The 26093-nt window shown below is 35.3% G+C and overlaps 1 long non-coding RNA gene across 1 annotated transcript in view; it reads left to right on the top strand.

Annotated features, from left to right (window-relative positions):
- The first annotated feature begins 8269 nt into the window (after positions 1–8269).
- LOC143696122 (uncharacterized) overlaps positions 8270–26093 on the top strand; it is a 77849-nt gene continuing 60025 nt past the window's right edge. The window contains exons 1-2 of the long non-coding RNA XR_013185529.1: positions 8270–8297; positions 14389–14569. This is a non-coding gene — a long non-coding RNA (uncharacterized LOC143696122). The remainder of the gene's footprint in view (positions 8298–14388; positions 14570–26093) is intronic.

Raw genomic sequence — 26093 nt, 5'->3', positions numbered from 1 at the left:
CTATTCAAATCACCTAAGAAGTGACCTGGGCTTAATTTTAGTATAAGGTCTCAATGCTAATTCCAAGTATTGTTTTTACATGACAAATGCAATATTCAGCTATTTTGCTGATGAAGGCAATCTTTGAAACCTAAAGACATTTATGTATTTGGGCTTTGATTGAGTAAATTTTCTTTGTAGTAGCTTGTATGGTACTGTGTTTCATATTTGTGATCAAAATGACATAGATGCCATAGCAATGTCTCAGTTATTGCTGGACAGTGTACAATGTCCAAGCCTTTTCTGCTTCTCAGCAAGCAGCTGGGGATGCACAAGGAGTTATGAGGAGACACAGCTGGGATAGCTGACCCCAGCTGACCAAAGGGACATTCCATACTAAGTAGCTTCATACTCAGCAGAAAAAGCTGTGGGGAGAAATTGTTGAAAATCTGAAGTGATGGCATTTGTCTAACCATTACATGTGATGGTTAAAAATCTGGGAAGCTGTGAATTAATTTTTTATTTTGCTTTGCCTACATGCGCAGCTTTTGCTTTATCTATTAAACTACAGTGTTTTGAGTTTTATTTCTATTCTGCCCTTCTGATTCTGTCCCCCATCCCATGGAGGGCAGTGGAAGAGTGGCTGGGTGAGGCTGAGCCACCCACCAGAGTGAAACCTCAACACAACATTACACTGGTCAGGTACTGTGCTCTGGCTCCTTACTGTCAGGCTCCTTACTCCAATGGCAGATGCTGTGACATGATTCCATGGCAACTGACTTGTGAGTTAGTTACTTACTCTCTATGAGAACATTTCTGGAACCAAGCTTACTAAATTTCTGTGGAGAACATACTAGAAGGTAAGGATGTTCAGCTCTTTCCAAGGAACACAACACATTGCAAGAATAACTTTAGCAAAACAAGGTCGTGATGCACCCTCCCAAAGCCATAAGTATGTTCATACATACCAAAATACACAATCCAACTTCTCAAGCACATTTAATTTTCATGAGTAAAGTGATTTCTCTATAGCAAGTTTCAAAGAAGAAATCCCAAACCTCCAGAAGGATGCAAGCTGTAGTTCCGGCGTATACTAGCATTTCTTGCCAATAGTGATTTGGAAGCAGCATGTGGCTACTTCTAATTGAGGACCAAATATTTTTCAAAAAGCATTCATAAAAAATGAATGGTTGATATATCTGAAGCAGCAGACTACCTCCTGCTCTCTTCCCTCCTACCCCGTACCCCCACATTATGCTAGCACTTCATAAAACAGCAATGTAACAAGTCCTTTTTGACAACGAAACTGCTTTTGTGAAGAAACACATTCATTTGCAATCATAATGAACTGAAAATGCTGATTCCACAAATATGGGTAGTGCTGTGTATTCCTTGCAAGAATTTAAAATAGTAAGAAATGACCCTTACTATGGCAACAACTAATTGGTTTATTGCCCTGATGGGCTAGTGACAAGAAAAGCAGTTGGTAGCAGTGCTTTCATCACAGGGTATTCTAAGAAATAACTAATTTAAACCTTCTCAAGCACAGGCATAACCTGCTCCACATGGGAGCATATCTCCAGAGGGTTCATTAAGTTACTGGCAGTCTAGGTTTTGGAAGCAACAACTAAACACTACATCTCTGTTCTAGTCTTTGCTGATTGCCTGAAGACCTATAGGCTCAATGAAATGGGGTGGGGTGGTGGAAAGAATTGCCAACTGTTCCTGAATATAAACAAATAAAGAAAGTATAAAACTATATTCAGCAGAGCTTTTCTGCTTAAATGTAGTAGCTGAGAAAATATGTTTCCTGTAATAATTTTAGAACAGTTCCATATTAAGTTTTGGAAAAATGTTGCTTTTCTACAGAGGAATATATGATCAGTTATTGAGAAGTAAGTGAAGTCAGCACTGCTATATTATATCAGGAAATAATAGGGGCCTTTGCAATTTTCTGTCATACTCCTTTATGTTTCTGAGTCCTGTGAAAAATTCTCAGTCCTCAAAAATTCCTTTTGATCCTTGTGTCTTTCTTAAACAAAGAGGAGAGTAAGTAACCAACTTGCCTTTTACTGGAAAGAGGTATATACCTGCTGGGCTTTGTGACTATCCTTTCTATTGGGCCTGCAGAGGAAGGGCACGAGGTATCTATGCCGTGTTTTGATTCCATATTGGGACATGCCTTGCTGACTTGTTTCACATGATTTCATTTTCTCCCTGGTATTGCTTTGTGATTTTTCAGTTCAAACTAACTCCCTCAAAAAGCAAATCTTAGCCAGAATTGCAATTTTGGGTCTTTTAAAATAAAAGCTCCAAAGCATTTGCAGCTTTTAGTTGGTTTCCACCCAAACCCATAAATTAAATGTTATATTCAATCCAGAGTCATGAATCTGTGGTTTGCAGTGACACTTGAAACCAGGAAAATGTATCTGTTTCTGGGCTTTTAAGTTTTGTACAGCTCTCTATAATACCGTTGACAGCTATTTAGGTATCACTGGATTTAAATGTTTGCTTTAGAAAATCACATTGGGAGAATTTTGGTTGGTAAATGAAAGCTAGTTTAGAGCTCTGTCCTATTTTGCTAAAGTTCAAAAGGGGAAGGATAAATTGTTCTAGTTTTAAGCCATTTCAACAGCTAATGGAACAGTACAAATGGAAAAGGCCCGTGTTGTTGGAGCAGAAGGGTCTGAGTTACATTCCCAGTATAGCCTGTGTGCAGATTACATGACAGCTGTGGCATCTGCATTTACACAGTCACAAATCATTTATGAGACTGACAGTTGTGCCACAGTTTGTGGTTTTCTCTGCCACCAATTGAACTAAAATATCTCAAAGGGAAAGGTTAATGCACTATACTACTGTGCTTGGCATCCATTTGAATATTGAAAAGTCTCTTCTATACTAATGCATAAAAATCAGCCAGACTGAAGTATAGTAAAGAGCAGAAAACTGTTCTTGAGGTTGAATCATGTAAAAGTACTGGTCTGTATTACTTGCTGTTGATCTATACTGTCTAGGAATGAGGGGGAAAATGATGTCTTCTAAGTATTTATTTCCCTATTTTACTGCAAATGAAGGAGAAAGAGGTCCTGAAGGTTATACATAGCTGCCCTTTATTCCTATCCAGCTGGCCAAAACATCCCACATTTATAATATTTAGTGGGTGCAACAAGTGTACAGAGAATACTGGATCTTTGAAACTTTGGGAAAGGAGGTGACTCTCCATCCCAGGAACAGGAAATTGCCTTCAGTGAAGCAGGGAGAGAGTGTTGCTCTGGAGAGACACTATGTCAGTAATGATTTTTTCACTGCTCCCTTCTTCCTCTTATGTTCATCAAGTCCCTAGGAAGTACAAGGTTTTTTTCCTAGTGGTGTTGCTTCTGTTATGTTGGCATTTTCACCAAGGTCAGGAAAGGTAACACTGAGAGCTCCAATTGAATGCTGAAGTGGCAGTGGCTTCAAGCAACTTACTGAGGCCTTTGTTTCTTTGGGAAATTTCCTTTTGTGCTTCAAGAGGTACAATGGCATCACTCTACAGGGGCTTCCGTGAAGAAAACTCTGTTATTTGAAGCATTGAGTGATGGATACAGATATATGTTTAAAAGACAATTTAATTTAATAGTTTCTAATTGTGTGTTCAATTCAAAATGATGCCTTTTGCTATGGACAATGGACATGCCTAGCCATGTCACTTTTTTCATATTACAAGGTATTTAGACACTGATGGCATGGTATTGGTAACTATTTTAGAAATACTTGTTTCTTGGGTATGTAACTTGAGTTTTCAAAAGCATTCAAATTACTTTCAGAGTTAATGGGACTTAGACTTATAGGGAATGATAAAGGTTTTGAAAAAGGTATTCTATAATTGTAAGAATATATTTAATACTTCAAATGGAAATATAATTTTTTTCTCCATTTAACCACCATAAAAATTCTTGACCGACATTCCCTTCTTCTGACCCCTTCTCAACTGAATGGATTGATAAGTTTTCACTCAATTCCAAGGAACCCTTCTGATCCAGATCTTGATTCAGTGATGTTCCTCTGCCCAAACCCAAATCCTGAGTAGATGGTCTTAGGGGAACTTTGGCCCTTTTTCTTCTAACAAAGTGAGGTGCCTCCCATTCCTTTCTATCCTGGACACATTCTTAATTCCTTAGAAACATGTTTCTTAAATTAGATATAAACACAATATTGTTCATTCATATGTAATGTAAATGCATAAATGTTAAGAAAATGCCTTCTATGATAATTGATTTAGCAAAAAATGTTGTTTTTCTTATGCAACTATTCTAATGTAAGTAACCGAATTAACAATCCATGAGGAGAATATGCATTAAAATATTTACTGTCTACAATTACCTAATTCTTTCTGACTTAACAATCCAATCTATTATTAAAACTACATGTTTGATATGCTTTCTTATTCCACTTCTATTATTTTGAATGTTTTAATGATTGTTTTACAAGGAATAAAAATATACTCAATGAGGAAAATGAAATTAGTTTGATTCCTAAATGAATTAAAAGCAAAAAATTTATAGACTTTTCACCTAATGCATTATGCATGAGCTATCTTTTCCAACATTTCAAGAGTTAGAGGATGGCAGAGAACCAGAAATGTTGAAAAGGACTTCTTATAACAAAGTTTACATTTGAAGTTCAAGAAGAGAGATCAGACATGAAATTCAGACTGTGGTTTTTTTTTATTTTCTTCTAAAATTTGAGATGGTAGTATTAGTGCATGATATATGCATATGATATATCATATGATGATAACCCTTTGGACACTCAGGAAAAAGCTTGGATTTCCAAACAAAATATATTATATTTTCCATTCTTCATCACAACACATTCTCTAATCCTCATAAAGAGACTCTGAGGACAAACTGTTGAGGACATACCCTTCAGATTTCCTCAGATGGCCAGCTGAGTGCTGCTCCTTTCCTTTATTTGTATTTGAGAAGTGAGGTTCAAGCAGTGACTTTCCAGGTTCCAGAATCTCAGGTGAATGCCACAGTCTTTGTGTTTGACTGCATCTATCCTGAGTCTTTCTTTTGGGAGTGTTCTGTTCTTCACAAACATTTATTACAGCAGAATTCAAAGTTGGAATTCCTAAGTGAAAATAACATACAATCACCTTAGTCCTATGGTTGTGGGGTTAATAATTCATTTTCTGGCACAATGCCTGCTTTGTCAAATGGAACATTTTCTCATAAAAGCATATATGAGAACTGAGGACATAAAGGGGCCATATATCTGTTCAGGTTCAAGTCACTGGATCCAACAAAAAAAATGGATTGCAATCAGTTTTTCTATGCTCATGAAAACAACATATTATTGGCTAAATTAGGATATACATACTGTCTCTTATGTATTGACCAAAACCCAACATTATACATAGGAAAATCTTTCCAGATACAAGTTCATCAAAGCAGTCACCAAGAGTGAAAGGAAACAAAGAAATTCTTGAACAGTTGGAGCACTGCTTTCCCATCTCAGGTTGGCTGGCCCTTGGGAGTTGTACTACCAGGGAGCAGGAGGAGGAGGGTGCTTTGCAAAGGGCCTGGAGGCAGGGTCCATGGATGATGGTTAGGCTGATCAGTCAGTGCCATGCTCATGGGGTGCCATCCTTTTGTGCCCAGTGAGATGTATATGGCAGGACCAGTGACAGGGACCAGAGTTACCCTATGTCCAAGGATCACAGATAAGTCCCCATTGATGGGCCTGGTTCAGTCAAGGCAGAATATCAGGTCAGTGGGTCAGGGTCAGGATCAGAACAGCAAGAATACTGGCTACAGCAAAGATCCAGGGGGAGCGTCTCAGGTGAAGGAAAGTGGGAGACCCCATCAAGGCTCTTCCTTCTGCAGCTCTGACCAAGCTCCCACGAGAAAAGGCTGTCAAAGCCCGAGGGGAAGGGGAAGAAGTGGCAGAGCCTGTGGGGTACTTTGGGACTGCAGGTACCTGGCTTTCTGTGGATAGCAGAAATGCTAACACTGCAAGTGTGTACATGCTAGCAGAATAGTGAATCAGTGTAGGGTGAGGCTGGTTCTGATGGGACTTCAGTGAGATACTGCAGTTGGCCCAAATACATTCATGTATAGATCTTTTGCCTTAATAAATTGAGATCTCTATTCCAAAAATATTTTAAGCTGTCATAGAGATGAACAACATTTTACAATGGCTGTTTCAATGCCTAGAGATAGATTTTCAAAGCACTAGCTCTTTCTTCCACAAAGTAATCACTTGTGTTTATGGATTATAATACCTAATGATAGATGTTCTTTTGATAACTATTAAGCTGCCCTGAAAACTAATTTAATCTCTGGTCATTCACATAGTTACCCTGACTTGTTCCAGTCACATTTCCAAGGACATTTCTTTATTGAGTCTTAATTTGTGTAAAAATGTGAAATAGTGATCCTGGGAGAGTCACTGGCGAAACTCCCATTGGCAGCAATGATTTCAAGGTCTGGCCTCCTGGGATTTTCATATTCTTCAAGGGTTTGTAGATTCAAAAAAGTGTCAAAGAACACAAACAAAAACAACCAGCCAAACAACTAAATAAACAAATAAACAAACCACACCACAAAAAAATGCTCCCTGATAAACAAAGCCACAACTTACCAACCAACCAAAGTATATTGAACAAAAAATCCCCAACCAAACATATTGCAATTGAAAATTCTGTCCTTCCACAGTTGTGAGATGTTTGTGAGTGAAAATATTTCAACCTGATGGATTTTTTAGAGAATTAAGGAAGAGTACAATAGACTCCTAGTCAGTCATCGGAAGAAAAAAATGTACTTTCAGAGAGCAATTCTGATTCTGTTCTGGAGGGGCAAACCTTTCCCAATGAATTATTTAAGGACCTAAGGACAACTTGACTGTTTAGGTAGGTGTCCTGGTGAGATTCCTAAAACTATCAAGTGAAAATGAGCCTCATGCGAAGTACCTGAAATTTTCAACTGTGTTGACTCTTTTGCATTCAATCTCGCATTCTCATGTTCAGCAATTCTTTAAGTGCCTTCCTGTCTGTGAAAGAAAATTAACATATTTCCATTTCATAGTAGAAGGAAGAACCCACAGAAATCCAAAGCACAAAATATTCTTCTTTATTAGGAGGAGTTGAGAGAAATTTGGCTACAAGTAAGATGTAAAAGTAAAAGAGAGCTAAAGAAGTCCCCATCATGTGATCTATTTGTTAATGCAGATTGCAGTAAATTTTATACTGTCTTTTTCAATAAAAAATGGGCATTGGTTAAAGCAGCGACTGAAGTGTGTTATATGGGGTACCTTTGAGATACACTGCACTTTCATAATGGAACACCAGACACAATGCATAAATAATAAGAATTTTTACACTTTTTATATTTTGTGGAGAAAAAGGTTTTCAAGACAGCTGAGATATTTCTCCATTTCTCTCTGCTCATTTAATGAAACCCTTGTTTCAAAACACTGCCTTTCTCTTTCTTCATTTTAAAGAAAATAAAACTATCATGGAGCAGAAAGAATTTTAAAAAAATTGTTTGTATATTTTCAATAAAAGATTGATGCCAGTTTCTGAAGCATTACCGTTGTTTTCAGCATTATACTAGCTCTGTAATTACAGAAATGCAACAAAATGGGGGCTGTGCATGAAAAATTGCAAGTGTGAACATGGGATCCATCCTGCCATGGACAAAAAACAGACACTTCCTTGTATTTGCATTCAATTTCTATGTGCATCTACAGTTTCCTCACATCCCCTACGAATACATCTGTGCAGTTATTCCTTTTCTTTAGGCACAGAAGATAATAACACCATGGGAAAATAATAAAAAAAGCATGCTTCACGATTCTTGCTGAGCGGTTATATGATTTAAGATCAAAGTCAAAGAAAAGCCAGGTAACAGCTAAGCTCAAAAATTAAATAATGAAGAGAATTGTGCATTAAATGAACAATTTGAAATATTCTATATCTTAGCATAATTAAAGTTTTACATATAATGATAGAACCAAAATCCTTCAGCACTCCTTTTTGCTCCTAGTGAAAAAAAGATGGATTAGGAAAAAAAATTAAGATGGAACTGGCTATCTTGTCTTTAAAACAACAACAAGAAAAAAGCCTTTCACTCATTTATGGAACACTTCAAAACAGGAATAAATGAAAATGAATTAAAATGTATATATCATCTGCTGTTCTTTCCATCACGAGAAAATTTTCAGGTAGCCAACTGTTTTGAAATAAATTTCCCTGCAGTTGCTATAGTGATGATAATAAAGTTCCTGCCTCAATTTACGTGATAGAGGTTCCTAGCAGAACACTTGAAAAGGTAAGCTAATCATAATGAAGACACTGTTAGTTCTTATGCTCAGAGCAGCCTCCTTGAATTTAGTTCAAAATTACAGGACTCCTCCGTTGTTGTCAATTTTGTTATATGTACATTATCATAATCTTTCTCAAAGTGGCAGTAACAAATTATGCAGCAGAGACAGTACTACTCTTTTTCTAGGTTAAGTCAGTGGATAAAGAGTATGCAGGTTTGCTACAATAAGCAATGACTGAATCAAAGATATTTCCCTATTAGCTGTTTTTTCCCATTACAAATCTTTGTTTTTTCTAACCATGTAATGACAGTATATTTTTTTCTTCTTTGGTACATATTGTTCAAGTCTCGTTTTATCTCAGTGTTGATGCAAACTAAATAGCTTTAAAGCAGTTACCTGTCAAAATGGATGAGTCATCAAAGCAATGTCAAAGATAAAACATTATTGCTCAGATGTATGTTCTACTGCAATAATTTTGTAAAATAACATAATTTACTTTAAAACATTTGTGAAGCTAAAATAGCTCCCATAATAGCTGGTTTAGAAGTAAAATATGCAAAATAGCTGACAAAAAAATACAATGTCATTAAATATTATTTAGATAAATAAGATAAAACAGAAATATTAAATCAGCCAAAAACTAGGACTAATCATAATGAAAACAATGTTTTAGCAAGGCACTTCTAAAAATACCATTATTTGCAACTGTGATGTAACTATATATACAAGAATGTTTCTGTTGAGAATCTGTATGTGTTTTGATGTCTATGTGTCACTGTCATTAAAGGTCTGTGAGCTCCCCTCCTTCTGGTACCTTATTGCTTGCATATGTATCATGCCCACCAATAAGGAAAATATTTTCTTTCTTTAAAAAAATAAGGCATTTGAGGTAAAAATAGAAAAGGCTAAGCTCAAATTAAAAGCCAATAAGATCTCAAGCTTGATGTACAAAGGCACAAACACTATGATGAGGATATGTCATGTAATAAGAGACCTCAAATAAATTAATGAAAGAGCCTGCCAAAGTTAATGGCCATGATGTCAGTAAGCTTTTAATTAATAACTTTCATTATTTTTAAAGTCCTTTACAGCTGGACTCCTAAGGAGCCAGGGCTCCAACAACCTAAGAGCAAAGCCAGTTATGATGATTTTTTTTCCATGTACTAAAATCCCCATCCTATCTAGAGCCACATTCTCAGTAACAGCATATGTTCTTTGGTCAAATGTGTGAAGCCTTAATCTGACCAGTGACATTCAGGTCAGGAGTACACATATGGTGTGCCATACTGACTCAATTAACCATCCATCAATTTAATTGCATAATATATCAGAAGATGTATTCCACTACTACTTACAGTTAGGTGCCAGCATGGAAATAAATAAGACAAAGCAACAATTTTCTGTTGTTTGTTTACCTTAACAGGAATACTAAGTAGAAACAATAATATATTTTATAAGGTAATTTTGTTCTTGGAAAAAAAATAATTTTTGACAGCTAAACTGATCAGAGGCTGCTAGTTTTAGAAACGATACTTCTTGTAATAAGCAAGCGTAGGTGGAAAGCACACGTTACAAGAAAATTATAGCGCTTCCACTGATTCTAATCACATTAATGTAGGGGTAAGGGAAAAAGAAGGTATATTATTTAAACATTATGTAAATTATGAAGAGAGTTAACATATTGCAAACTTATAAGTAGTGACATAGTTGAGTTGATTTATGCAATCACTCTAGACATCAAATCCTTCTGGAATAATATACATGACAAAAAATGACAACATGGTGACATGATTAAAAAAAAAAGAAAAGGAAAAGAAAGAAGAAGAGGAGGAAGAAAAAAGAAAAGAAAAGAAAAAAGAAAAGAAAAGAAAAGAAAAGAAAAGAAAAGAAAAGAAAAGAAAAGAAAAGAAAAGAAAAGAAAAGAAAAGAAAAGAAAAGAAAAGAAAAGAAAAGAAAAGAAGGAAGAAGAAAAAAGAAAATTAAGCCTATATTTTAAGTATTCTCGGGGAAAAACTTGAAAAAACACAAGTCAAACAGAAAATCTTTCAATCTGGAATTCACTGAAAGACAGAGACCTCAAGCTCTGCTTGCTAACAGTGTTAGCTAACATGATGTCTTCAGAAATTGTATTACTTTTAGTGTCTTCAGAAATTGTGTTACTTTTACTATTACTTCATTTCAAAACTAGGCCTGAAAAATGCATTCCAAAGCATGTATAACGTTTAGAATTTCATAAGCAGAAGCTAATTTTTTTTCAGCTTGGTCTGCATACCTGATTTGTAGCCATGGTAAACCCTGATTCTCATTTGCAAAGATTGTGGGTATCACAACTGGTGTATGGGTCAGTTGTCAGCCACAGGCTATAATACTGGTCAGAGCTTCTTTCTTATGCCCAAATCAGGGGCGTACTGATGAAATCCCTTCTTTTCTGTTTCTTCTTTGGGATTAGAAAACATTCTAGTGTGATATGTCTTTACAGAACAGCAGTAGCCTAGAACTGGGTCTTGCTTTTCCTGTTACTTCCTCCTATGGCAGAATGCAATTTGGAGTATTTTGCTTCTTATTCCCCAGAATATTTAGAGATCTCTTATTCCCCAGAATATTTAGAGATCTTTCCATAGTCACTTCTTTTTATAAAGAAACAGAAATATAGTGTAGTTAGACACTCCTAAAGTCTAGAATAATGTAATATTGTCACACCTAAAAGTTCAGCAACAGCAATATTAAATCACTTTTTAATATAGCACGTCACAAAGAGACAAGGAAAAGTGCTTCTAAAGCTCATAATTTTTTTTAGCAAGAACATAGTTTTCCAACATAGTATTTTTAGATTCTGAGTGTCATAACAAGCATAGGGTAAATAATGTAGCTCTCGCAGAATGAAAAAAATCAGAGTAAACACAAGCTACCACTTTTTATTCGGCATTTCAGATACTTAGTGACTTGGTTTTATGTTCCCTTTTCTTGTGATTTGCATAGAGATTTTGCATAGATTTTTTGCATGTGATTTTGCAATTTTCCTATAGCTGTTCTCCATAAAAATTTCTGTGAATTTTCAATTTTTCCCCCCATGGTTCTTGAAATTATGGAAGTCTTTTATTGATTCTGTTTTTAAGCTCTCTAAAGAGTGAAATTGATTGAAAAGTTTCTTTCCAGAATCTGGCCCCTGAGAGCAAAATGATAACTACTGCCTCTGAGGATCCAAGCAGCGATACACTCATTAAAAATAAATCCTAAAATTTTCATATTGTCAATCACTGGGCATTCCTGCACATGGTGGGTGTGTCTATGTCACACAGATGTTTCCATCCCCTAAGCCTGACATATGTCTCTGCTCCTTTTTTCTTTTCTCACATACCCAGGCCATTTCAGAGGTTTCCTTTCTCTGATCCCGTGTCTTGGTTAGGAAAATCCGGGCTCTGTCTGTCCTGGGTCACAGAGACAGAGAGATGGTGCCAGACAGTACTGCAGTACAATGGGGCTCAGGGCTTCCCAGGATTGGAAGTCCCACTAAAAGGCACAGCCCCCAGCTACAGCCAGATAACACGTGTCCATCCTCATTTCATGAGTCACATGTTTATCTCTCAAGGTCTTACATCTTGCGGAAAGCTTACAGTTGGGTATCATGCATGCATATATCTGAAAACAAGAAATTGATCTGAAATGAAAAAATACCTGGCCTTTTTCTCAACGATTTGGGGACTTATTCTTCTTTGAAGATGTTTTCAGTCTGCATTGCTGGCACAGCAGTCAGGGATGAAGGTTGGTTCCTGAAAAAGCTTAATCAAGCAGTAGCAAAACCTAGCTTGATACTGAAGGTGCTAGCTTACCTCTGTCAGTAAATTGGAAAGGCAACTACTCCAGACATTTCTGTTGCCTTTTTCTGATGATAGAGTTTTCATTGTGGCACATTTTAGCTCTTGCTAGACTCTGCAGCCTAGACTTAAACTGAATGGGGAAATCAGCCTGGGCTTAAATTTAGTTGATGACTCTGGTGGCTTAGGTGTTACAGGTTGTCTGTGACTCGGGGACAACTTACAGGGCAGGCTGAAGGAGCAGCTGACAAGGGGACTATTTTGTCAAACCTAATCAGAGAAATGAATAGCTAGCTTTAAATCACACACATCTAACAGCCAAATGAATATTTTTATCCAAGAATATCTAGCAAACTCAGAGGCTATAGTATTTCTTCATTAAAGAGCCATTTGATGAAGAAAACATAGTTATTAAAAACCACAAATTATTCACGGTCAGCTCAGAATCAGAAAAAGAATATCCTTTTCTCAAGACTTACTGTAGCAAATAATTCCCTTTCTTTTATTGCTACTCCAATTTTAATACAGCTCATGGATTTAATTATCCAGCTCAGGATATATTTGTAAAGTTATAAAAAATTTGAAAGTACTATAAAATTAATAGTTATTACAACTAATCCATGATTAATACAGTAGCTGATAGTTTTTACATGTCCCAGAATGGTAGTTTAGAGAATATAATTTCTGAAATCTCGTTACAGATTGAGCCAATTTTCTGACAAAGCCACCAACCTGCCAATTCTTTCTCCATGGAACACATACCACTGGGGTGGTCATGGTGCAACCTTAAAATCACAGCATCAGTCAGCCTGTAAATTCAGTCGTCCTCTTACCTCAAAAATCATGGTATCACCTAACCTGGGAAGGGCCTCCATTAGAGTTGCCAAGGCCAAAGGGCCTGATGTAGCATGAAAAACCCAAATTAAATTCTTTCCATATCATATTGCTGTGTGACAATCTCCATTCTAAACCATGTCTTGAGGAAGCCCAGACTTTGTACTGGTATTAGATGCTGTCATAGTATAAGATGATGTGACAGGAGCACATATTGATTAAGAATTTGCTGCTTTCCTTTTAAAATGTAGAAGCTGACTAAAATGAGCAAAAAAAGGCATTGTACAAATAAACAACACATGTTCTGGGTCATGAGATACTCTTGAGAACCAAAGACAGTATTTTAAGGTTTTGTCTGTTAAGAAAAATAAATCTGGTGCAAGGACAAGAAAAGACTATATACTAGGGAAACACATTAATTGGGATATAAATTAGAATTACTACATCTAACAGAGCAAACTGCTCCTCAGAAAAGGGAGATGTGTAATCTGGTTTATAATGAGACACTCATCAAAATGGACCCAACAAACAGAGGCAAACAAACAGTCTGCAGATAGACCTACAAGATCACTCTCTAAATAACTCATCCACACACAAGGCAGCTCATGTGGGGGTTTTTGTAGCATTTTAGCTTGGCTTGGCTGTGGGTTTCTTATTTTCAACAAAAGACTGATGCATTGCAAACAGGCAAGAGTCTGGATAAATGAGATCTGATGTTTATTCATGACAATTTCAAAAAATGTTCAGATAGTAAACAAAACCTAATTACTTTAGAAAGACATAAAATCTGCTGATATAGGATATAATGCTAAATAATAATCACCAGAAAGCCATCTCATTACTATTGGTTTTGTGTTTGATATGGGTTTGGCCCAAGGCAAAGCCCAGGGCTTTATTTATTTAAAAGGGTAGGAAAACAAGACAATATGCATGTTTCATATTAAGTATTGTGATGGCAATACACTATGTGAAATGCAATGAGAAAGAAACATTGTGAAGCACCAAGTAGAATTTAAAAATTTATATTTTGTTGTACTTTTTCTCAGACATAAGCAGACTTTCTGAGGGATTATGGGAATACTAATAGCCACAATAGAGTGGGAATTTATTATAATCTTGCAGCAAGAAAGAGCACATCTACACATGTATATACACACACCTTCCACATATATAGCCATGTCTGATTTTCCTATTAAGTTATCTGGGTTTTTTTTAATTGCGAACTCTGATGAGTTTAAGTCAACATATTTCCTTACTGCTCCTTCTGCTTGTCAGCTGTAGCTGGATTGATAAAATGCAAATGAACAAATCATTAACGAGTACTGGTTATGAATCTCTCAGGCAGTTCAGGACCCTATCAAATCCTGCACCTATTACTTTGTGTGATTGATGTACTATTGTAAGTGATTGTTCCTGATCTTATTAAATCTTATTGATTTTTTCCCAGTTTCTATTTTATGCAGGACCAGGCTTGGACTATTATGAATGTTGCTGAACACTGTTAATCAAGCTTACACAGCTATTTTGATGGCAAACAATTAGAACTCTGAAGCAATACCTTGCAATTAGCTTCAGGGATATGGACCTCAGCACCGTAATAATGAAAGAGACCTTCTCCTTCAAGCAAGGTAATGAGATTTACAATTATGACCCCAAATAACCTCTGAGAAATAACCAATCTGCAAACATAGATGTGTTTATCAATAATTTGTGCCCTTTTTATGAAAATGTATTTTAATTTTTTTTTCACCTCTGAATCATTGTTTCTACTGAAGCACAGTGTACAAAGCCTTATAAACTGACAAAAATATAAATTGAAAGTCTGTATATATAATTTGAATCCACCAGAGGGGTCTACAGAATGATATGCATCAAAAATGTTCAAATGTTGTGAGGAAAATAACACTGAAAACTTGTGAGAATATACTGACATTATGAAAAAACTTGGGTGGTTATAATCACTTGAAAATGCTTATTTACATGTTTAGTCAACATATACAAACATATACATATATATAAAAATGTATAAATTCAGGTACATTATTCAGTAGGTCAGTAGACACAGACATCCATAAACATACATCTTTATAAATCCACTGTATGTATTTTTTGACTGACACAGGCAATAAAAGTAACCCAAATTTGCTCCTTTAAAAACTAAAGTGATTAACATGGTTTTTGGAATTGTAATAGTCTATTGAACATCACAGGTCAAATTTTTGTTACATCCAAAGGCAATAAATGTAAAACTAATGCATAGATAAAATAGAATGAAAAAATTTACCTAGGGAGTGAAATAGTATATTTCCAAAGTTCTTAACTTCCAGTATGTATATTTTACACTTGCAGCCTAAGCTGCATTTTTTCAGCATTTTTTGCTGATTATTTAGTAATGCTGAAAACTCTTCCTATCACACTGCACTTGAAGATTAATTCACATACATTTGCTAGTTAGCATGTTTGCTAATTTCTCCAGCATCTTTTTTGCTAAAAAGGTGTTATCCAACATTTGTAAAATATATTTCTGCATAAAAAGGCAATGCCTTAAAAATTATGAAAATTTTACAGTGTTCCTTCCTTTGTTTCTATGAGTTTATTACATTGAAAACAAGGCATTTGTACTTTGGTTTAACTGAGGAGATGAAGTTTACCAGGCCCAAATGCAAGAAAGAACAATTTTCAAATACAAAAAGTTTGCCATTCTTACTGTTCCTTGACAATAATTACTTGCATATTTCACTCCTGTATTTAGCACTTTTATCAGGGTGGAAGTAGTGTGCTAAACACACCTCTAATTCTGCTGTGCTCCCTTTCATTTCTCATCTTATCCAAATTCTGAAAGCCCTTTCAAGCCCGTTTCTGAAACAGCCTCTGAAACAGTGTGGGTTCTACAAGCAGAGACTAAAACTGTGTCTGGCTGGAGATCTTTAGCTGAAAAGGTGATGATAAGAATGATAATTTTTTTTTTATTCAATATGTTAATCCAGATTCTGGGTAGTATTCTGAGTGAAGAAGGGGAGGATGAAGAAAAACCAGGATTTCTTAGAACTGTAATTTAAAAATATGTCTTCTTCAAGGTAGTGTGAAATTAGAAACAGAGTTATATTTTTAAGAATAAAATTAGCAAGATAAACTCTTCTTAACCCATGCAATACATATGAGAAGTTCATACAGAAAGGCAAAATTGGGATGTGTCTCTGGATGTATGCAATATACACTACGGTCACAAGTTTAGAGAGTGGGAGGAAATTTCTGTGCATTCCCAAAGCAGTGTTTAAAGGGTTAAATGGGAGAGCTTAGCAAACATGATAAAATTATTAAAAGGTTCATAAGCTAATTCGCCATGCAAATTTTTCCTGCACCATGCAAATTTTTCCTGATTCTCTTTACTTTGAACCCAACCAATAACTGTGAGTTATTTTAGTGCCAATTTCAATTTTTATCATATAAATATATTTATTGCTGGATGTAACTGGTAATGAAATGTACATAATATGTAAAATCTATAAAAATGTTGTAGTTATACATTACTTTCTGAGTGTTGTACAACCTTTGTAAACAAAGTATAGTATATCAACTTTCTCATGACAATAAGCAGATTTGTCATCTTGGGGACAGCTAAATGAATTATTTAATCAATAACAGACTACATCACTGGTGATAAGACAAGCTTAGACAAATTAAAAAGTGAATCAGGTAAAGTATGTCACAAGCAAGATACACAGGTAGTGTAACATACCTTTAATATTAAGCAGAATAACTTAAAAAAAAATAAACCCCAACCAACCAATCAACTAAAAACTCACAAACAAACCACCATAAATCCCCCCCACCACTTCTGGAGAACTTAAACCCCCACCCAAAACCAAAACAAAAAGCCACAGTTTGTTTCAGGAGGTTGAGGGTGGTGGGAGGAGGGGGGGGAATGGAGGGAATGCGTTCCTGTTTTGCAGTAAAACAAGAAGATAACTTCTAAAACCCAAACTCTTAAAGAAATGAAGTGGTAAGATACTTCATGAATTCATAAATGCAATATTTTCAGAACAGTTTTGTACAAAACAGATGGTGGTAAGACACCAGAGGTCAGAGTGTTTCTCAGTTTGGGCAATTTTATGTATAACACCTGTATTGAATCTAGCTAAACCTATGGGAGGGAGGGAGAAAGAAAGAGAGAGAGAGACAGAGAAAGAAAGAAAAGAAAGAAAGAAAGAAAGAAAGAAAGAAAGAAAGAAAGAAAGAAAGAAAGAAAGAAAGAAAGAAAGAAAGAAAGAAAGAAAGAAAGAAAGAAAGAAAGAAAGAAAGAAAATAAAAGAAAGATAAGTAAATGTTTCCCTAAGAATGTTTTCCTAACTGTTCATAAAGTTTGGTCTCTACAGCATTTGACAGTGTGCTCACACCTTTTATTTTCCCTCTATCCACATGAAAGTCACAATTTGTGTGGCGCTTGTCTGGGCAGCCCAGACACAGAGTAAACATCCAGACTGAGCTACCAAAGACAGTTCCTGCAGGTTTGCAAGTTATACCACAAGCAAGCCCCCCTGTTGAAGGTCTCCAGGCTCTTCTTAGACCACATCATATTCCTATATGTTAGACATTCCACCTATCCAGGTGTGGATATTATCTGCCTGAATTCCCAAACTGGGTTGGACCCTGTCCTGCTTCTGATCTGCATAAAAACCTACCAAAAAAAAGAGTGTGGCAAACACACAGTGAAAATTTGCTTGGTAATTTTTATATTTCACAAAAAGGGAAATTGGTACATTTGCTTTTCCAGACCTTCTAGAATTATGGGCAAAAAGGGATTTTTTTCCTTCTGTAAAATTTTAAACAGGACTTTAAGAACTTTAGAAATCCATACAAATCCTTGTGGCTTCCCATATCTGAAGCCATTTCACAAGCTGCATTTATATTATTTCTAAGGAAGACTCTGACAGTTCTAAAATTGCATAAACAGAGCCAAGCTGTCTGTTTTAAAACTGAATGGCATACAGAATAGTAAGAGCAGCTGAAAATTGTATATGTGCAATTTTAAAAGGTTTCCAGCTTTTTTTTCCTCCAATGAATATGCATCTCGTAACAAAGGATGCAGCTCCTAGAGTTTACTGTTTTCCTTTATGTTTCTCTTTCTACTGTTCTCAGATCTTTTGAATAGCTGAAATCCTTTTTAAGCAGGGAAGAAATTCTCACTTCTCTCTCTCTTCTTCTGCTTCTTTATACAGTATGCATAAATCTCATGGAAATAAGTCTAGAATAATATACATGTTTAGTGATATGAGCACTTAGTGTAGCTATAAAGGCTAAGTGTTATTTTGATGTGCAGGATTAAGTTTGAAACACATAAGCGGTATAAAACATTGAAGGAAATAAGAATTTTGTGGTGGAGGACACAAATAGATAGATATTTGCTTCTGTCCCATATATGTCCATGTATTAATATAGGGTAATTATAGCTATAAGCCTCTGAATGCTAGTGGTAGTGATGTGTCTCATTGCTGCCATTGGATTCATGACAGCAAATTCCAATTCATCAAAGCAAACGCCTCTGCATTGCACATCAGGCATGATAAGTCTCTAATAACAGTGTATCATCTCCAAGTTATATGTATTAAAGACATATGCATCAAAGTGCAATATCACACTTTAAAAGTTGTGATCATGTGAGAATTCAGTGTTTCTAAGGATTTCTTTTTGTCTTCTTGGACTTACATGCATTTTCTATTCTTTTGTAATCTTTTTAGGATATTCATGTCATTCAGGTATTTATTTGTGTGGTGCAGTTACCCCTTACACAAATACTGATCTCACATCTGATGTAACTCCCCCACCATGACACTTATTCATATAACTTATGTCAAAACTGCCTGCACTCACCTCTTAAGCCCTTCTGAAATGAAGTCCATAGTTGGGGCAACTCTAATGAAAAGAAGTGACTTGAAATAAAATCATCCATCCATGAAAGCTCAATTCACAGCTTTAGGATGGTCAGACACAGATCTTCTTCAGCTTAATTTGTAGCAAGTAGCAATTTGAGCTTCATTTTATATGTAGTACGTGACATACAGCAAGCTATAAGGAGAAAAAAATCTAGGGAGTGAGTATGCTGAAAAAAAATCAAACCTCAATCAAACCCCAAGATTCTTTGCTTAAAGCTCATGTACATAAAGAAAGTAGTTTCATGTTATGATGTCCATTCCCCATAGTGCACTTTCTCCATTAGCATTTATATCTTCATGCTATTTTATTTTGGACAGCGCTAAACAGATCTGATACACTCAGAAAATTACAGTCACATGTCATCAGGGAAAGATTAACAAACAGTATTAGCATGGAGGTGGATGCATCATGGACAGGCAAACACCAATAAAATGTTTAATTTTTATTCACTAACATTGAATATATAAATCTCAACTGTTTAGTTAGTTTGCAGACATAAATTTGCCTCTTTGGTGGGAAAATCTCTCTGTTTACTGATATTCCAAAACCAAAACCAAAAAAACAAAACCAAAACAAAACAAAACCAAAAATCCAATTCCTTTTATTTATCTTCAAATTCTAGTGCTTTTTCTATCAGATCACCTCTTGTTCTCCTTCACTACCCCTCCACAGCTTTTCATTCATTTGTATTTATGATCTCCAAGCTATCCTCTCTGGCTGTGATGCTCACAGATTTGTCCTTCCCTCCCTAACCTCCCTCTTCCCTATTGTCACTATGGTCCCTAATTTCAGCTTTATCCTTCACTTCTTTGCCCCTCTTTGATATCATCTCTCTTCTCCTCTTCACCTTAGACCACTCCAAGCATTCATCATCTGTCTTTCTGTCTCTGTCTACCAAAGGGAACCTAGGGAATGCTCCAATCTTCCCTCTCTGTCTTTGCACCCTTTTTAGTCCTATATTTCTTAAAAGATAACATCTAGGATAGGACTTATTGCCCCTAATTACTGCATCTTTAACAATCTTTAACTTTCCTTCAAACTTTCTATTGATTTACTATGTTTGATTTTGTAGATTCTCAATTCTTTCAATTCTTGAGATTGCATTTTTGTTCTATCCTCAACATTTCACATTCTGCACCTCTTGAATTCCAAATCTCCAAACCCTAATTTTTTCTATTTCTGATCAGCTTTCTGTTTTCCTCATTGTTAGATTCTCTACCACACATTTTTCTCTTTAGTTTTTTCATATTCCAAGTTTTAATCAAGTTTCCTCTCCTACCTGCTATTGACAATGAAAAACATAGAATACTTCTGGAAAGACTCCTCCTTTTCAGACTTGCTTACCTAACACATTAAGTCCTCCACCTGCCACTCCACTTACTTTTGTATTCTTTAGCATAGGTCAGATGGCTAAAAAACATCCTCCTATTTTATCTCACATCATTTGCTCCATTTTTTCCATTAGCTGTCTTTACTTACCTGAAATGCTTGCTATTGAACAGGTATCTTATTCCTCTAAAAATCTTTATACATTCCAATGGCAAATATTATAACTGTGTATAAGTTCTCATTGTGCCCAGTGCTGCTCATGAACTCAGGAAGAAGAACACAAATGCAACATCTCCATTTTCTGCGGGTCAAATCAGATCCACCAGATTCCCTCGTAGCCACATTATCATTCACCCACTGGCTCCTGGAATAAGCTCACAACTGAACAGAGAAATATTTCACTATTTGATTGTGTTTTCAGTTTTAAAAACAAAAGCTTCAAGTAGCTCTCTCCATCTTTCCTCAGAAGTCCTTTCAATGCTTCATCTCTCTTGAAAAGGAACTTAGCACATAATACTTCATTCAGGGCTTCACCACCAAAGGGAAACTTCTTGCACAAAATCTTTACTCTTCCATGAAAAAACAAACTCCTTCACAATCCAAACAGATTTTTCAAACCTTCTTGCCCACAGTGCCTGTATTGCCCACTGTGATGTTTCACAGCTGGAGTGACTTTTTGTCCCTGCCCATATTTTGCCTGCATAAGCATTTTATTTGCTCTTATTAAACAACTTGTTTTGTTGTTACTGTAAGCTCTAAAGTTATAAAAGAGTTGTGCCATTTTTTCTTAACCCTAGTGGATTCCCATTAACTTTCCCAAAAATGCAATCTAGCCAAAGGAATACCATTTCTTCCAGAAGCCCTCTCACCAGTAGGAATTCTGCAGGAGTTGTTTTTTTCCCTCCTTCAACACAAAAAGAGGTTGCTCATAAGTGTTAGGCACTTCAAAGCCTTCTGTATTCCAGACTGACTCCTAAAATAAAAAGTGACTATTATCGAGTAAAAAGTAGCAATTGCTGGCTTATGTTACTGGAGAATAAAAATGTTATGACCTGGATTTTCCTGTTTTCCTATTCCTTTTTGAACTTCTGGAAAAAAAACCCCAATAATTGGAATAGTCTCCAGTTTAGAGAGCTTTGTTCCTGACAGCTCAGAAGAGAAGCCTGGAATCATATCTGCCCACCAATATCATGTAGAAGTTCCCAAAGGGCAGAGGAAAAGAACATTGTTATCACTCTAGAAAGAAAAATGAATACCTACGCTCTATTGGCTGCCTGTCATCAGTTACATTTTCATCTACTTTGTTTCTAATTGCACTCTCCAGGCTCCTTTCTACATTGCCAAATTGTCTTTCACAACATCTGCTGTTCATATTACCTTCCTACTTTATATTTCAGTGTTTGTAACTTTTCCTCTTTGTACCTTCTGCTCAGAGACCAGGAGCATTGATGGCATGCTTTCCCCATCTGCTTGAAGTGGGACATGCCTTGGTATTCAGGTGCCATTCAATGGAAACTTTTTGTAAATATTAAGAAGCAAAACGTTGCAATTTGAGCCAGCCTTACTGGGATGCTCAGGGGCAATTTCAGTTAACATGTGTAAAGCCAAGGAGTCACAGCATTGATTACGTAATTTTTTCCAGTTGTACCTGTTGTAAAGTTGGAGTTTGAATTACTGACATTAGAATATGGGCAACACAAAGGTTCCTCTGGTACAATATAATCTATCAAGGCAAGACAGCTGCAGATGGGAATACAATGATACTGATGATTTACTTTACTTTTACTTTGTTTTCCTATTAAAATAGAAAAGTTTCTTCATCAGTATTATAAAGAAAACAGAAAAAAAGCTTCTCAGACTTTCTTTTCTGGGAGGGAATATGTATTTATTTAATAAATATTCTGAGTACAGCACAGCATTCCATTCCTATAAATTAAATGATTAAGAAGCTGGAGGGCTTCTGTCCTAAGATTTTTTAATAAATATCCACAGATCTGAATTTTTTATTTTTAATGAAGGGAACATTACCAAAAGTGAAGTAAAAATCCAAAGAAATAAACATATCATTTGACATTATAATATATATTTACATTATGTATAATATATTTACCATTATAAATTAAAAAAAAAAAAAGGGTGACATTGCTGGACACATTTCTGAACTCTGTAATAAATGATTTATCATTGTATACAGCCTAACAAGGATATATATATTTCCTTCCAGAGTGTACATACAATTTGAAGAGGTTGTTCAGTTCAGAAATGAATGAAAGAAACTTTACCTCAAGTATTCACTAGACCTGCATGTATTTCCAGGGAATATAGGGTGTGAATTATGACACTTAGACAAGAGAAAGACCCCTTTCTATAATCTTCAGGGTCCATTCTCTCATCCTAATACAGAAAAGGCTTGTTGCCTGCATATCATTAGCAGTCTTCTGCTGTAGCTGCAGTATGATGATGGTTGGTGTCACAAGTTCAGGAACTATGCACAGACAGAGACTCAAGGCAAGGGAATTGAGCAAGGAAGACAGCTGGCACTATTAAGAAAAAGAAAGTCATAGATTGGTGTTACTTTGAGCAACAGGTGATTTAAAAGGACAGAAGTGCTTATAAAATCACAGTAAACAAATACAGGGACTTCAATGACTAAAATGGATAACTCAGGCCTTGGAAGGAAATCTACCTAACCTTTAATCTTGAACAGCAATTTTATCTTCAGATCTTTAAAACTAGTCTTTCATTGCATTTTTCTGAAGGAACTATCACAGGAGAATTCAGAAAATGGTAAATGTCTTCTATATATTTAATTGATCAATATGGAAACAGAGCTTGATTGAAAAATCACTTGTGATAGTTCATAAATTTGTAATTATTAATGAACTCTTCAGGTCAAATGTATTTATTTGGGGGAAATATAAACATGAGATAAAAGAGAAAAACTTTCATGCACTTTCTCCATTTTCCTATCTCTTATATATGAGAAGTTAATGAATTTATGTCATCTCATTTTTGAGTGGGTTTTCAAAATTGAGGGGACTTGGAAAGATCTGCAACAGAACTACCGTCTTTTGGCAGCAAATTAGAGGGGGTAAGAAGGTAATTGAAGTCCTTTTAAGCCATGAAAAAGATTCGTTGAACTCAAGTCTTAACTTTTAGGAATTTATGGAAGATATCTTGTGAAAGATATGGACAAGTCAGAAAGGATAGTCACAGTATTGTTTCACTGTAATTACACTGTCTGTTAGTGCAGAGAACTGTCCGTGCCATCTAAAACCTCTCATGCCAAATTCATGATTTTCCTCTCTTCTGTGTCCTCCCAGAGGAATCTTACTTCCCTGCTGCTATTTGGGCTGCACTGAAAATCATAAAGCATCAGCCAACTCTGAATTCCCATGAAGACTTGCTGTATTTGCATTAAAAAAAAAAAAATTCTTTTTGTTTATATTGTACCTCTACATTTTTTTGTACACAAGAATTTAGTGGAGCCTGATCTCTTGTCAAATTTCAAAGCACAATGGCTCTAACAAAGGAAGGGAAGTGCATTTTTCTTCACATTTCTGAAATGTGTAAGTATCAAAATCAGGGCCACATCTTCTGTAGGAATGTCTAATACATTATTAGGGTCACAATAAGTCCAGAAGAGTTTTGTCAAGAATAGAAACACTTGTGAATGGCAAAATCTACACATAAGAGAACAACTATATTTTCTGTGATTCTGGAATGCTCTTTTTACAGTAAGCGTGGTTCCCTGGACTTCTGCTGCTGTGATGAAAAAGCATTTCAGAGAAAGCAAACTTCTGGTAATTTTCTAATATCAAGAAATACAAATCCACAGTGCAGAACTCATTGCATTAACATTACCAGTAAATAACAGTATTTTTCTCTGTCACAAACATTTAGCTTATGTTCCCAAATACCATTTTAATACTTTGAAAATAGTCCTTAAGAATTTTCAGCGGATAATTGAGCCATGTGTGTATTTTAGGACAAATATTGGGAAAAGTCATGTTCAATACCAATGTCTATACCATTTAAACAATGAAAGCATCAGGTAAGTAACAACATTTGGACAGCAAGTCAATATGACTATGAAAGGTCTCCAATAATGAGCAAACTCAAACCAATACAGTGTTTGAGTATTTGGCCTTCCTATTGACAAAGGTTGCTTTCAATCACACTGTATCTATTACCATATCAATCATCACTCTAAATGAATACAACATGAACATTGACGAAGACATCACTTAGGCAAAGAAACTAAAGGTTCTATGAAAACAAATAGTGAAAGTTTGGTTGATCACAACATGAAAATTAGACCTAATCCTTAGTCATTCTTATTTTTTAAAACAAATAAATTGAAACTAAAAATGTTAGCTCTATTTCTTTCTAGGAACTTAAAAATATATGGAAATTGATATCACATTCTTAATTATTAAACATAATGCAATCCAATACTTTGTTTGCTACACAAATTAAGATATGGAATTGAACTGATGAAAATGATTTACGTGCAGGATTAAAATATTGGCAGCTTTATAGAGTGAAATGTCACTATAGTGCTGTACCTTCAAGTTTTACATTTCCTCCTTTGAATCCCTGTCAGCCCTCATGAACACTGGAGAGTTTAATCAATGCTTGCTGTAGCCATAGCATAACACTGAATATTTTACCTGTGTAATAATCATTATGCAGTTTAGTACAAGTCAAAAGCAGGAATTACAAACAGATATATTGCAATTGACAAGGTTACATGTTAAATTACAGTAAAACTAATTTTTACACATTTCTATGATTCTTTTCTTTTTGTGAAGGCAACCTGTTTTGCAACAGTTCAATGCACCCTAAGGCAATCAAATTGTATTTAGGATGACTCAGAGGTCATAAAATTCAAACACTTATGAGTTCATGTATTTGAATTACTTTAATTTATATGATACAAAACTCTTGTGAAACAAGCATTTTATTTGCTTTATGTACTCCAAAGGGTGGAATTCAGATTGTAATTTGTGCTGCATTTTTTCAAGATAGTCAATATCGACAATATCAAGGGATTGAGGGAGAAAGAGATTATCATCTTGGTGTTGTGGCAGTCTGTTTTCCTTATAAAAAAACCTTGTGTGAAGCTAAAATATAGGCAAGAATGAGGGAATAAGGACAGAGACATAGCATGAAATTTAGGAAACTAAATAGAAAACTGAGTAGATATAAAGGTTGTCAAATACATTATTTCCAAATTTTCAAATCAAAGCCACTAGTACAGCTAATTTAAAAGATAGCTTAAGTTTTTTATTAAAAAAAAATAGAAAAAAGTAGGATATTTAATATAATGACACCAAGCAAAGAAGAAAGACTAAGATATGTTTGAAATGCATTAGAAATAATTTGTCTTTAAATAAGTTTAATTGCTATTTTTTTACTTTATTTAAATAAATAAAGTTAGATTTCCAGCCAATTTTCCCAAAGACATTAATCTATAGAATAGTCCCAATACCTGTAAATTCCAAATCACTTTAATAACATTGCGAGGAAGGAATAAAAATAATAATTTTGATTAAAGAGTTCTTAATTTCTATTTAAAGAAATAGAAATGCAAGATTGTCAATTTTAGAGTATATATTCATGGAAGAAATTTGCTTTGCTGTCTCCAGTTCTGTGTCTGATGACACACAGAGTGTCAGTTTTATAAGACAAAAATATGCAATATTTCAGAGGGTTTCATTAGGCTAACCCCTGTTATGAAGATAATTTACATTTACTCTACTTCAGGCCATTAAAGGTGTAATCACTTTAGGCAAACATGCATAGAAAGCTGTAATTTTTATCCCAACTTGATCTTCATTTTTTTCACAGCCAGCATTCAACAGGGCTGAAAGGGCAGTAGGAATG

The sequence above is a fragment of the Agelaius phoeniceus genome, chromosome 1 (assembly GCF_051311805.1).
Source record: "Agelaius phoeniceus isolate bAgePho1 chromosome 1, bAgePho1.hap1, whole genome shotgun sequence".
Taxonomy (NCBI): Eukaryota; Metazoa; Chordata; class Aves; order Passeriformes; family Icteridae; genus Agelaius; species Agelaius phoeniceus.
Note: the sequence above shows the minus strand (reverse complement) of the source record. Positions and strands in the feature narration are given on the sequence as shown.